Genomic DNA, 14,082 nt, shown 5'->3' with positions numbered 1-14,082 from the left:
GGGTTTCCAGAAGATAGACATCGTGACCTGGAGGATTTCCTTGGAGGATACGGATTACTTGAAGCCCACGATTTGGCACTCCTCTGGCCACGACGTGGCACGGGTTTTTAAAGATTATATAAGTTCTCCTGATTATTATGAAATAAACAAGCTTTTGGCAAAAGGAAAGAGTTCCAGGAGACGATTCAGAGCGAAAGAAGGGTTCTGGAAGAAGGTTCTCAACACCAAAAAGAATAGAGGTTTATATTTTAGTCAAATAAGAACATGTCTTTCATTATTTTTAGCTGTGTTGGTTTAGTTGCTATGATGAGCAGCTGAATCTAGCTACTCTTGTTTAGCTAGATGAAGCTTTAAACTTATGAATAGTTATACATTTATGGATTAAGTTTAGTTGGTAAAAATTGCTTGTGTTTGACATGTATAACCTAGCATGTTATTATTTGTTTTCCTAATTGCTTGATTGCATGTTCTGTGTAGCTTAGTGACCATTAAACTGCATGAACATGTTTACCTAATGATTTGGTGAACATTGAATTGGTAGAGCTGGGATTGACCAATCTTAGTTAGTAATTAGAATAAATAAAGCTTAGCTGTGCTAGAGAACGTGTATTGTGATCATAATTGCGTTTATACAACAAATATTACATAGCATATCTACATTCATAACTAGTTATGTGTTTAATTATGTGTGAACATACATGGTTTGACATGAATTGGTTAATTATTGGTAAGTTAGAACTAAATTACTAATACAACTAAAAACCAACTTAATAATCCGTAATCATTAGCTAGCCATAAGAGAGAAGTGGATTCAAATTAAACAAGAGTGTGTTTTTATTTATTGAATTTAATTTAATATCATATGATCTTATAAAACCAGATAAAACCCCTTTTAAACTTGTTAATAAATTAGGTTAATTTAATAGTAAATAAATTAATTAGAACACCGTTCCTTGTGATCGACACCCGACTTACTCAAGCTATACTATAATCTGACTAGGTACACTGCCTATAAGTGCATAGTTAGTTAAGTTTGTTACGTTATAAATATTAAAATTAGTGAGTACTTTTGTGCACATCAAGTTTTTGGCACCGTTGCTGGGGAACGGCTTAGTTTTTAGCTTATTTATTTGCATTAAATTAATCGATCCTTCTTGTGGAGTAAAAAAACCACAACAAGTTAATTTTTCAGCAAAATAAAATTTTTCTTTCAATCACAGAGTCCACGACGTGGCCATATACCTGCCACGACATGGACAGTTAAAAAACTAAATTTATAGTTTGAAGTTAGTTTTTCTTATTTTAGTTCAGTTTTACATTTTTAGTTTAGCAAGTTGCAGGAGTTCATGACCAGAAGCTCAAACACACACTTGGTGCCACCACTGGAAGATCCCGAGTCTGCACTTCACAAGAAAAAGACGCCCTTACAAGAATTAAAGTCAGCTTTTTGAAGGAAGTCAGGAAAGAGGACAGGAGAGTCAAGTTCCTCAGCGAGGCACAAGAGCAATCTTGAGAATATGGATCATACACCCATCCAAACCGAGTCCGAAAGCGATACCGAGCCGGAATTTGAAGAACACACGAGCGAACCCGAGAACGAGCCAAGGAACGAGATGGCAGCGATTGAAGAAATGTCCATGGGAGCTTACAAGAAGCGGATTCGAGAAGATGTGGGTCCCGGTTTAGTCCAACCCGCAATACATGCCACTGCCACATTCGAGCTGAAGGGACACATATTGACTGCACTGAAGGACATCCCATTTTTCGGGAAAGATCATGAGGATGCTTTTAAGCATCTAGATGAAGTCAACAACATTGCGGATTACTTCAATGTCCCAAATGTCAACAGAAACACAGTCTTGCTTAGGATGCTTCCCATCACTTTCAAAGGAGCAGCTAAGGAGTGGTTAAAGGCACTCCCACCGGGTACAGTCACCACTTGGGCTCAAATGCGTGAGCAATTCCTAGACCAGTTTTGCCCGCCATCCAAGATAGCCAAACTCAAGAAGGCAATAGCCAACTTTGAGAAACAGCCAGGGGAGTCACTATACGAAGCACGGGAGCGGTACAAGGGCTTGCTCAGAAATTGCCCTCAACATGACCTAAATGTGCAGCAAAAGATGTCAATCTTTTATGATGGGGTCAATGTGATGACAAGACAACTCCTTGATTCTCAAGGACCGTTGACAAAGAAAAATCCAAGGGAGGTCAAGGAGCTAATTGAAGAATTCGCGAAGCACTCTCGCGAATACCACAACCCGAGGCAAGATGGAATCAAAAGCGGTGGAGGGGCCCAAACTGAAGAAATAGCAGTTGTCATGGCCATGATGAATAATATGGATCGCAGCATAACACAAATGGACCAGTCGATACATGCCATAAGAGTGGGTTGCGAGAGATGCAGTGGTCTACACTTGACCAAGGACTGCAATATAGATGAGTTTGGGAACAGAAAAGCTCAAGTGTGTTACTCTAGTGGGGATAAGTTTGATGAGGACTGGAGGAAACCGAAGAAGGAGTGGCTGCCATATGAAGAGTACAAGAAGCAAAAAGAAGAAAAGTATAGGCAGACAGGTCGAGGCCTTTATCAAAAGAAGCAGCCACCAGCCGAGAAGAAACCCGACCTAGAGACCATTTTGATGAAGTTTATGGAAGCTTCGGAAAAGAGACACGATGCCACTGATTCTGCCATTACGGAACAACAAACTCTGATAAAGAATCAGCAAGCCTCCATCCATAACCTTGAAGTACAATTTGGTCAACTACCCACTTTAGTTCATGAAAAATTGTCCCCGAAGAATCCCGAAGTAAAGACCCAATCTCACGTAATGGCCATCGATACTGAAGAAGATGCAATCTCTGAGTTCCTGGAGACATTGGAAGAAGAACCGCATCAGCCCAAGAAATCAAGGATCTAAAGTGGAGAAATTGCTGAACCAGGCTCGCCACGACGTGGCACTCCTCTAGCCACAACGTGGCGCATGTCTGATCAAAAACCCTTTGAGCCCGTTCCAGCTTATCAGCCACCTTTGCCATTTCCCACCCGAGCTGCACTTAGTCTACTGGAGAAGGAGCATTTAGAGTATCTAAAGCATGCGAAGGGAATCCCAATGAATACCCCCTTTTTCGAGTCCTTATCCAAAGCTCCCGAGAACCAGAAAATTACTGCAAGACTTGATAGACACTCGAAGGAAATTAAAGAAGCAGTCTACAGTGATTCTAAGTGAACAAACTTCAAAAGCTGTGTTGGGAGAAACACCAGAAAAGATGGGGGATCCTGGACGCCTCACTCTTCCATGTGAGTTTGGGAATAAAATGAAGGTTAATGCTTTAGCCGATTCTGGGGCTAGCATTAATCTGATGCCTTTTTCATTTTATCAAAAATTGGAGATTCAGAAGATGAAGGCTACAAAAATGAAGATTCACATGACAAATCGTTCGGTGACACAACCTCGTGGCATCGTGGAGGATATTTTGGTAAAAATTGGAAAATTTGTTTTTCCAATAGACTTTGTAGTCTTGGACATGAAAGAAGATCTGGATGTTCCAATAATCCTTAGTCGTCCATTGCTTAACACTGTTGGAGCCCTTGTTGATATCCGCGAGTCTAAGCTCACTTTGAGGGTTGGAGATGAACAAGAAGTCTTTAGGATAAAAGATGAATTTCAAGAAGATAAAGAAGAGGTGTTCACAATTAACAAAGAGAATGAACTAGAAGAACCGGAAAAGCTTATGGAAGAAGAGATAAAGACAGTTCATCGAGTCAAATGGACAAAACCGATGGCATCCGTTCCATATTTGATTGAAGTCATAGCTTACAAGAGTCCGCCTTCTTGGGTGAGCAAAGAGGATGAGGAGATAACAAGTGATGAAGAGGAGGTCACTTCAAGAGTAACAAAGCCGGTGCTGAAAGAAGAAGAGGCTGCTATGGAGTGCAAGGAACAAACTAAGGGCACAAAACGAAAGCTTGAAGAAGAGGGCAAAGCTAAAAAGGAGAATTCAAAGAAGGAATATAAAAGGTGAGTTCAAGCTTACAAGCGGCGGTTCAAGGAACAAAAGATCTTAATGGTGGACTCTTCAGAAGATTCAACGTAGAAGGCACGGAGTCCAGCTCAAGACTCCAAGAAAAAGAAGCGTTTCTCGGGAGGCAACCCGAGTTTGGTTTTCATTTTCTTTTCTTTTAATTTTTTAGGAAAGACATCAACTCATCATCTAATAACTGATAATTAGTAAAGAATTAGTTGTGGGGAACTTTAAATAATGAAGGAAATGCAATGTAATTAGTTAATATGTGAGACCTTATTAAAATTTTGCATTTGGGCAGTTTCCACGACATGGGCATAGCCAGCCACGTCGTGGGTCAAATTGAAAACACGGGACCAGATGACAGATTTAAGGTCCACGACGTGGGCATAGCTAGCCACGTTGTGGCCTTTAAAAAGTAAGAGGGGACCATTTCCTTAAAACCCTTTGACCGATAATTCTCATTCCCCACTTGAAAACTGCCGCACGAACGGGAACAGCAAAACCCCATTGCCAATTTCTTATTTCAAATTTCCTTGCAAGATCTTGTCAATTTACTCTACTTGGTATGTATTCTACTCATTTTTTGTAGTTAGTTCTTCCAATTTCAAGTTTTCATGGTTAGGGTTTGTATGATTCACGAAATTGGTTGAATCTAGTGGTTGATTTTAGATTGTATGTCCCTTAAATGTCCATAGGAACAAACCCCAAGCACTAATTTTGGTAGAAATGTCATATAAATGGACCGATCCAAGAACTGTGACCGACTGTGGCCCATGACGTGGCGTAGCCTGGCCACGTCGTGACTTCTGGCAGAACAACATAAATTGTTTTAATGTTTTGGATATTTGCTGTTTTGGTTTGATTTTGTACGCAGAAATGGGACCACGACGAACTGTTTCACAGGAGGAAAACCCGATAGATGTAGCAAGTATACATCCCTTATACCAGTTTCCTCAAAACATTCCCCGACCGTTGTTAACTACTTACGAGAATCGGTTAGGATGGCTGTACAATAAGGAGTTTGCGATAGCCCCAATTATCGATTGGGGATGGCTTGGTGGAGTGGGAATGGTGGCTGAGTTGGCACGCTATTGGTCGAAAACATACAAAGGGGACCAATTTTCTTTCACTTGTCACAGGTGGAGGAATTTGTTTGCCATCCAAGAACCCGTGTACCGGGAATTTTCGGTAGAGGTTTTTTCTACCGTATGCTTCGAGGAACACACCCTTGATTTCACCTACAACCGGGCACTTGTGTTTCGTTTGGGTTGTGTTTATAGAGAGTGTAGTCTTCGGGAATTCGCTTGGCGTATGGCGCTTTATACCGAAGTGGAGACTCAATCTCCATTTTTCATACCGTTCTTGCTTGGTTGCGTTCGGGATTTTCATCCCGGTGTTTTGGATGTTCAGTTCTGGCGGGGCATTTCTAGCCATGAGTACAACACTCGTGACTCAAGTGAGTCACAAATTCGGAATCCTGTTTTCCGATTTTTACACCGCCTTATCACTTTTTCAATAAATCACAAGCATCATGGTCATATAGTCCCCATTTAGAATCTGTTTTATTTATGGACTCTTATTACCCCGGGAGTTTGCTGTGATTTACCTTATATGTTGGAAAGTTTCATGGGGAAGAAAGCAGCCAATTCTAGGCCCGGGAGCCCGATTACTGGGCGGCATTTGGTTACTCGCCTTGCTAGGTCATATCATATTTTGACCCATGACTTTGTGAGGAATCTTACTTGATTCCCGAACACAAACTTGACCATTCAAGTCTTGGGTGTTATGCGGGCGGTGGTGAATATCGGGGGTCGTTTTGTTATACCGCCGATAGATGACGAGCAAGAGGAGGCGCAACTAGGACAACAACCACCAGCCAGATCGCGGCGTCGGAATGTGCGAGCTAGAGGTGAGGTCGAGAGAGAGCGTGCTGCTCCCCAGTATGTGCAGGGAGTGCCCACCGACCCTTTTCAGATTCGGGTGCGAACGTATTTGGATAATCTACAGGGGCATGCCATCTACCAAACCCAGCTTACTAAGGGTATTTTTTCGCATTTGGGTGTGACCCGACCACCTTCTATGCTACCACAGTATCCTTATTTTCCGACATGGGAGGAGCTATGGCGTCCGCAGAATGACGGGGCAGGGCCAAGTGGAGCACAAGATCAAGATGATGATTGGTTTTATTTCTTTTTCTTTTTATTTTTTTTAAGTAGATTTTTTTTATGTTTGAATTTGGATTGTAATGTAAAACTTTGTTAAACTATGATGTTACATTTTTTTTATTTCTTTTGGGTTGTTCCATTTTTCAGATTAGCATTGGAATTCTAAGGAGCATAGAAGGTTAACTTTCGAGTCGTGTTTGTCTAGTCAAGGAAGCTTAGATTCGTGAGTTGGAACCCACAATTCAAGATAAGTGTGGGGTATATTAATAGGAGAGAGGTTACAGTTGGGAAATATATTTGCATAGAACCATCTTAAACCATTTAGACATTGGTCAAGTTGCTAGAGTAAATGAAACAAATAAGGTGTTTTCTGCTGATGTCCAGTTTCCACGACATGAAATTCTTACGCCACGTCGTGGCGCTCTTGCAATTTGAAGAAATTAAGCAGTTTGGTGTTCGCGCTTTCATCCCATATCATGACGTGGACAGTTACCTGCCATGACGTGTCCCAGTTTATCATTCCCCACATTTCTACTTACAAACACCCACTTTGAAGAATTGAAGTTTCGAGTCATGTTCGTGGTTTATTTACGTATTCACCCAGTTCTACACCGAGTTTTTATTTTTGGAAGTCCATGTTCAAAATGCACTTTTTCCACACTTTTGGAGATGCTCACGCCACTATCCCAGGGGAGTCTGTTCCTTTTTCTCCTTTTTCTTTAATTTTTATTTATCTTTATGCATACAATGAGGGCATTGTATGAAATAAGTGTGGGGTAGCGGTAGAAAAAGTAAATTGCTAGATAATCATAGAATTTGAACGTAAAAATTGAAAATTTGAAAATTGAAATTTTTAATAATTAAATCTAGTGGTAATAATTTGAGCTATAATTGCTAGTATTATGTGGGATGATCCAATGAAAGTTCAAATGTTTAGTTGAACCAATACACGTTATAGTGCATTTGCAGCCTCCCTTATTTTAGTGAAATCATGGAGCAAAAACATAACCCCACTTGGTTTGAGGGATGCAATATGTTTAGCAGCCTAAACCTGAAATGTATCCAGGAAAATTATTATCATTAATCGATAAAGGTTGAGGTTGAGCGCCTCTGCTTAAGCATGTAGGTTTTGAGTGAAAAAAGAGAGGTACATGTTAAAAAAAAGAGAGAGAATTACGAGTGAAGTGTGAAGAATTTTGGAGCAAATAAAGTGAAGATCAAAAGATCAAAATTCCAAGAAATTCAAAAGTTGAAGATACCAGAAATCAAGTCAAATAAGGTGGTGAATTCAAAGAAATCAAAGATCAAATGTCAAAGAAATGAAGAATTCCAAAAGAGCTCCATAGTGGTATCAATGATTGTAATTCTAGATTATGTATGCTTAGGTTGCTCAACTAAAAATACCTTGAGGATAAGGAGGTTTTCTGCGGATAGATTCGGAGGGTTGCATAAAATGAGCATTGTTCGGAAAAAGTGGGTGGGTGTTTATGAAGATTGTGAGTATTTAAAGTATGGGGGGGTACTTTAGGAAAATTTTAGACACAAATGCATGCGTTGAGGTCTTGGCATAATGGCTGAACTAGAGTCAGATTGTTTTGTGTGGTGTTAGTAATTAAGAATTAAGTTTAAATTTGCTTGGGGGGGAAGCACAGCCTAAGTGTGGGGTATTTTGATATTGCCATATTTATACTTATTTTTAGGCAATATTTAAGTACATTTTTATTAATAAATTGATAATATGTTTAGAATAATGATACTTGTAACTTTAAATTGTTATTTTCAGTCAATATAAAGGATTTTCGAAGAGAGGGACCAAAAGTAACAAAATGTGGAACATGGGAGCCTTGAAAGACAAGAAAAGAATAAATTCACGATAAATACTTAATTCACGACGTGGCGATGAAGCCCACGACGTGGCGTGGGGTTTCCAGAAGATAGACATCGCGACCTGGAGGATTTCCTTGGAGGATACGGATTACTTGAAGCCCACGACGTGGCACTCCTCTGGCCATGATGTGGCGCGGGTTTTTAAAGATTATATAAGTTCTCCTGATTATTACGAAAGAAACAAGCTTTTGGCAGAAGGAAAGAGTTCCAGGAGACGATTCAGAGCGAAAGAAGGGTTCTGGAAGAAGGTTTTCAACACCAAAAAGAATAGAGGTTTATATTTTAGTCAAATAAGAACATGTCTTTCATTATTTTTAGGTGTGTTGGTTTAGTTGCTATGATGAGTAGCTGAATCTAGCTACTCTTGTTTAGCTAGATGAAGCTTTAAACTTATGAATAGTTATACGTTTATGGATTAAGTTTAGTTGGTAAAAATTGCTTGTGTTTGACATGTATAACCTAGCATGTTATTATTTGTTTTTCTAATTGCTTGATTGCATGTTCTGTGTAGCTTAGTGACCATTAAACTGCATGAACATGTTTACCTAATGATTTGGTGAACATTGAATTGTTAGAGCTAGGATTGACCAATCTTAGTTAGTAATTAGAATATATAAAGCTTAGTTGTGCTAGAGAACGTGTATTGTGATCATAATTGCGTTTATACAACAGATCTTACATAGCATATTTACATTCATAATTAGTTCTGTGTTTAATTATGTGTGAACATACATGGATTGACATGAATTAGTTAATTATTGGTAAGTTGGAACTAAATTACTAATACAACTAAAAACCAACTTAATAATCCGTAATCATTAGCTAGCCATAAGAGAGATGTGGATTCAAATTAAACAAGAGTGTGTTTTTATTTGTTGAATTTAATTTAATTTCATCTGATCTTGTAAAACCATATAAAACCCCTTTTAAACTTGTTAATAAATTAGGTTAATTTAATAGTAAATAAATTAATTAGAACAACGTTCCCTGTGATCGACACCCGACTTACTCAAGCTATACTATAATCTGACTAGGTACACTGCCTATAAGTGCATAGTTAGTTAAGTTTGTTAGGTTATAAATATTAAAATTAGTGAGTACTTTTGTGCACATCAGTAATACTTGTAGTAAGTAATATTTATCATACAAAATAAACATGAATTATCATTATGTGACAACCCGATATTTCGAGTCAATGTAATGTAAAACCGATCAAATTTAGGTCAAAATGTAACCTTCCAAAAATCTTATTCGGATTAAATAAAGTAGTAGGAATCATATCACGGTTTGCGTACATAAAAAGAACGTCCAAATCTGACTTCGGATGAGGAAGTTATGAATTTTTGAAGAAATTTCTTAATCACGTCGTTTTAATAAATAAATAATAAAAAAATAATTTCAGAATTTGCTAATGGAATCTAAACGAAAGTTGTAGATCATGGTCTCACCGTCGCGTGGATATAAAGAACGTTAAACACGGAGTTCGTATGAGGGAGATATGAATTTTTGAAGTTTATTTATAATAAATATAAATTTAATTATAAATTCCCGGTAATATCCGAAGGGGAGTCATCGGATTGGACCGAAGTACGCCCTGCGTACCTTCGTACGCCCCGCGTACTGAGATCGAGGGTCTCGGATCGTCCACGTCGCACTATCCGAAGAAATCTAACCCGTCCGACCCGTCCAAAGCTCTGACCCGTCCGACCCGCTGTCCCATCCGACCCGCCGTCCCATCCGACCCGCGTACCCAGCAACCCGTCCCATCCGAACCGAGGCAGTCGAGGCTTCGGTCATGCATGACGTACGCGTACGCGCTGCGTACGAGCGTACGCCCCGCGTACGGAGGCGGTTCAACCTTCCTATAAATAGGATGCGAGGCTTTCCGAAAATGTTGCTCATTTCTCTCCTCTCTCTCACAACCTTGCCTCGTTTTCCGTGCCCGTTATAACCCGAAGCTCTGGTCTTTTTGCTCAAGTCCCGAGGGTCGATTTTACTCCCGAGATTCCCGAGAATCCCGAGGAAAATCCGATTTCCGAGACAAAACTCTGCCCGGTTTTCCATCTCGCTTTCTTCAATCAATCAAGTGAGTTTCATACCCCCTTAATCAATCTTTTTAAATATTCTAAATGCTTTTATATGCTTTCAAGGGGGGGAATACAAGTTAAATACTTATAGTTATCGTTTCAATCACATGTGATTGCATTAATCACATGTGATTAATAACTAGGGAAACCAGTGATTTTATCACTATTCAAACTGTCTATCAAACTGTTTTACTTCTAAATGTTTTCCAAACCCATTTACTTTTCGAATTTACACTGCAACTGCGATTTAAACAAATGTTCCTTATACTTAAACTGTTTTAATCAAATCTACACCTTCAAATGGTTTTATAGATTGACATCAAGTCAATCTTTCTTTAAAAATAATACTTATGTTTCAAATGCCTTATAAATACCTATTTATGCTTTTATATTATAAATTGCATGCCCATATATGTATAGACGTATAAATAATGTTTAAAGGGCTTAGGAAGGCCATCCACCCTATTTCCTTTTCCTCGATTTGGATGTGGTCTGGTGGAATTATGGGTGAACATCCGAAGGTCGTTTCCATGTTAATTATATATCAAATATACATATATAGACATAAAAGTACTTCCATAATCATACGTACTAAACGCACCGTTAACAAGTTACCATCGGGGTAACACAGAATCATACTATTTCAACTGCTGGATCAATGAGTCAGTTCATTCATGAGTCTATACTAGGAAGAGAATATATACAACTATACTAGAACAAGAAACATTTTATCACATATGCAAGAATACGATAACAAATGTGATCCACTGTATCGGAGCATGCCTTAAATGTCATGGCCCGAGTTGTAGCCATAATTCTCTTGGAGGGAGGGCGTTGAGTTTGCGTATAGATCTATACTGGATTGACTATCCTACACCTTGCTGCTAGCTACAGCCGGACCTGCAGGTCTGCGGGTGCCAAACGTCATTCCGTTATTACGACCGTTCTTTATGTCGTTGTTATCAGTCGATAGTATGGTGCAATTATCACATTATACCTTAATATAAATCCGGTTTAAGGTAGTAGTAATTAGTACAACAGTAGTTCTTATTATACAAAACTACAGTACTACAAATGATATACCCATTACATATTTTGGTGATAATCTCACTTAAGCATTAATGTACAAACTATATTTTATCAAATGATAGTTATACTTGGGTAATTACACACTTTTACAACAGACGAGTTTACAAAACAGTTAAGCCTTGGTAGAAGGTTACTTTTATAGAAAATATAGGATTTTCTGAGAGATTCAAACTTTTGCAAACACTTTTAAACATTTATTTACATTTTTACAAACTTATACATTGGGACAGGTTCAAACGTTTTTGACAATGAACATTGACACTAAAATACTTATGAACTCACCAGCTTAATGCTGATAAACTCTTTCAAAATAACTTGTATCCTCAGGTCATCAGTAGACAGGTACCGATGCCAGCTTTTGAGATGATGGAGCGTACTCAAAGACTCATCATTTTATTATTTTGATTTACGTTATATTTTTGGTGTCTAAAACTGTACAGAACACGCATGTATTAAATTTATATATTTAATGCAATGGATGATGTTGTTTGCCTATTTACATTTACTGTGTTGTGATTACCTTACATGACGTCCTCCGCCCCAGAACGTTTCCGCCGTTCTTGGTTTTGGGGTGTGACAGATTGGTATCAGAGCATTGTTTATAGTGAATTCAGTATATCAACCCATAAAAGATATACTAAACTATAAACCCATTAGGGATTAAACTCTGACCAAGAGTCTATACTTTAAAATATTTAACTAAGTATACTAGTCTGCATTCATACTAAAATAAGTGTCACAATGACAAGAACAAAAGTATTACGATTGTTAAATATCACAAGTGAGCTCGGGGATGTATGGTCAGTCCTAGGAATGGCATAGCCTGATCAACTATGCTGGTCCTAGGAGTGATTAGCACATGCCTTAGAATGGTTGTGATAGGTTAACAAGTCTAAAAAACTTACCAACAATACCACAAAAAGGTCAGAAAAACTTAAACTTAAAATACTATAGGAGTATTTTGTGCTACTAGTTACACGTATACTATATTCTTATACCTCTATTCTCGCGTAGATCTTGATGGCTAGATATCCATCATAACAACCCGTACTTTCCCAATGAAGGCAATGCCGGGTGGATCGATGAAGAGCCCGAAATTGAGCATCCAATCCCTTTGGATGATCACCTCGTAGAAGGCTTTTCGGATGGATCCGACTCCGAGCCTGAAGTCAACAACCTACCAATTGTAGGTCAAGCCTCGAACAACAACCCTCGACCAGCATTTCCAGGTCCTACACCCATGTGGGCAAACAACCTGAACTGCTGGAGTGATGATCAAGGTCAACCCTTACCATACTTTGGGGACCGAACCTTTTACAACGTCAGCGATGGTGGATCTACTAACCGAGCTCTGCATGTCTTTATCCGCAGAATAGCTCGTATTGTCGAGCAAGGTGGAGCAGCCGTCGACCGCGTCATAGAGATTGATGCCGACTCAAGTGTCAACACAGTCCGCATCCGCCGTATTGAAGAAGACATGGAACGGACCTGGAGGACGAATAAAACCCTGCAGTAGCAGTTGGCTGCCTCACGAGCTGAAATATTGGAACTTCGAGCTCGTCAGAGGACTCAGGATCGACCCATTCAAGAGGTGTTTTGTCAAGTGTCCGACCGCAGTACTCGCCCGGGATTTTCCCATCGCCGTTGGTTGATGTCTAGTACATCTCCGTCTTTTAATTAAAGGATAGCCTTTAATGTCTGTGCTCCAAGTAGCACTTATGTGAAAAATGTTTCTAAATTTCCTTACTCAAAAGTTGAAATCTAAGAACTATCAAACTTTTCTATATGGTATGATGTATGACCTACTGTTAGGTCGATTTTTTTCCCTAAACTTATTACATCAGTAATACCAGTATTTTTTGAGATCTATCTATCTAGGAAAAATCTTTACACTTGTGTTTTCCTACTAATATTTCTTATTATGGTTTCAAACACTCTTTCAACTGTTGGACTATGGTTAGTTAGTCCATGTGTCATGCTCACGTTGCTTACAAATTTATTCTTACCATCCTTCTTATCTTTATAAACTTTTAGCTGAAGGATGCCTCCTCGCAAGTCTCCCAGCAATAGGAATAATCCTGCACCTCCACCGCCTCCTCTGCCTCCGGTCATCGATACTATAGCCCTGAATGCTGTCGTAGCTGCAGCAGTGGCAACTGCCATGGCTCAGTATCACTCTTCTGATGCCAGCAGAGGTGGAACCCCTGTGGAATCTATTCCGATCGAAATCCCTGTGCGCTCAAGGGAGTGCTCATACAAGGATTTTACAAACTGCAAGCCGAAGCCTTTCTATGGCACCGGCGGAGTCATTGCTCTCTCGCAATGGTTCGAGAAGACTGACTCAGTCTTCGAAATCTGTTCATGCCCTGCTGCGTGCAAAGTGAAATATGCCGCATGCACCTTTGAGGGTAAAGCCCTAACGTGGTGGAACGGCCACGTCAAAGCCCTAACTCTCGTCGTAGCTAACGACATGGGCTGGGAAACAATGAAAGACCTCATGACTGAGGAATACTGCCCGAGGGGCGAGATCCAGAAACTGGAGCAGGAACTCTGGAACCTGTCAATGAAGGGCACCAATGTGGTCGCTTATACTGCCCGCTTCAGCGAGCTGGTGGCCCTCTGCCCCAATATGGTTCCCACCGAGGGGAAGAAGATCGAGAGGTACATATAGGGGCTAGTGCCTCCTTATCAGGGGAATGTGCTAGCGTCAAACCCCGCTACCTTCGACAGTGCCAAACGATTGGCACAACGACTCATTGACCATGGAGTCAAAACCCCTGCAACCACAACCACCCTAGCCATCCCGGAACCCTCCAAACCCGCCGATA

General features: G+C 39.8%; 1 non-coding gene across 1 annotated transcript; it reads right to left on the bottom strand.

The window, feature by feature from the left end:
• Positions 1–1,997: 1,997 nt before the first annotated feature.
• LOC145065145 (small nucleolar RNA R71) lies at positions 1,998–2,104 on the bottom strand. The gene has a single exon (XR_013688294.1). It is a non-coding gene; the product is annotated as a small nucleolar RNA R71 (small nucleolar RNA).
• Between the last annotated feature and the right edge of the window lie 11,978 nt (positions 2,105–14,082).

Source organism: Lactuca serriola, chromosome 7, assembly GCF_051521515.1.
Source record: "Lactuca serriola cultivar US96UC23 chromosome 7, Lser_US96UC23_V15, whole genome shotgun sequence".
NCBI lineage: Eukaryota > Viridiplantae > Streptophyta > Magnoliopsida > Asterales > Asteraceae > Lactuca > Lactuca serriola.
The sequence above is the reverse complement of the archived record's forward strand: the minus strand, read 5'-3'. Positions and strand labels throughout refer to the sequence as shown.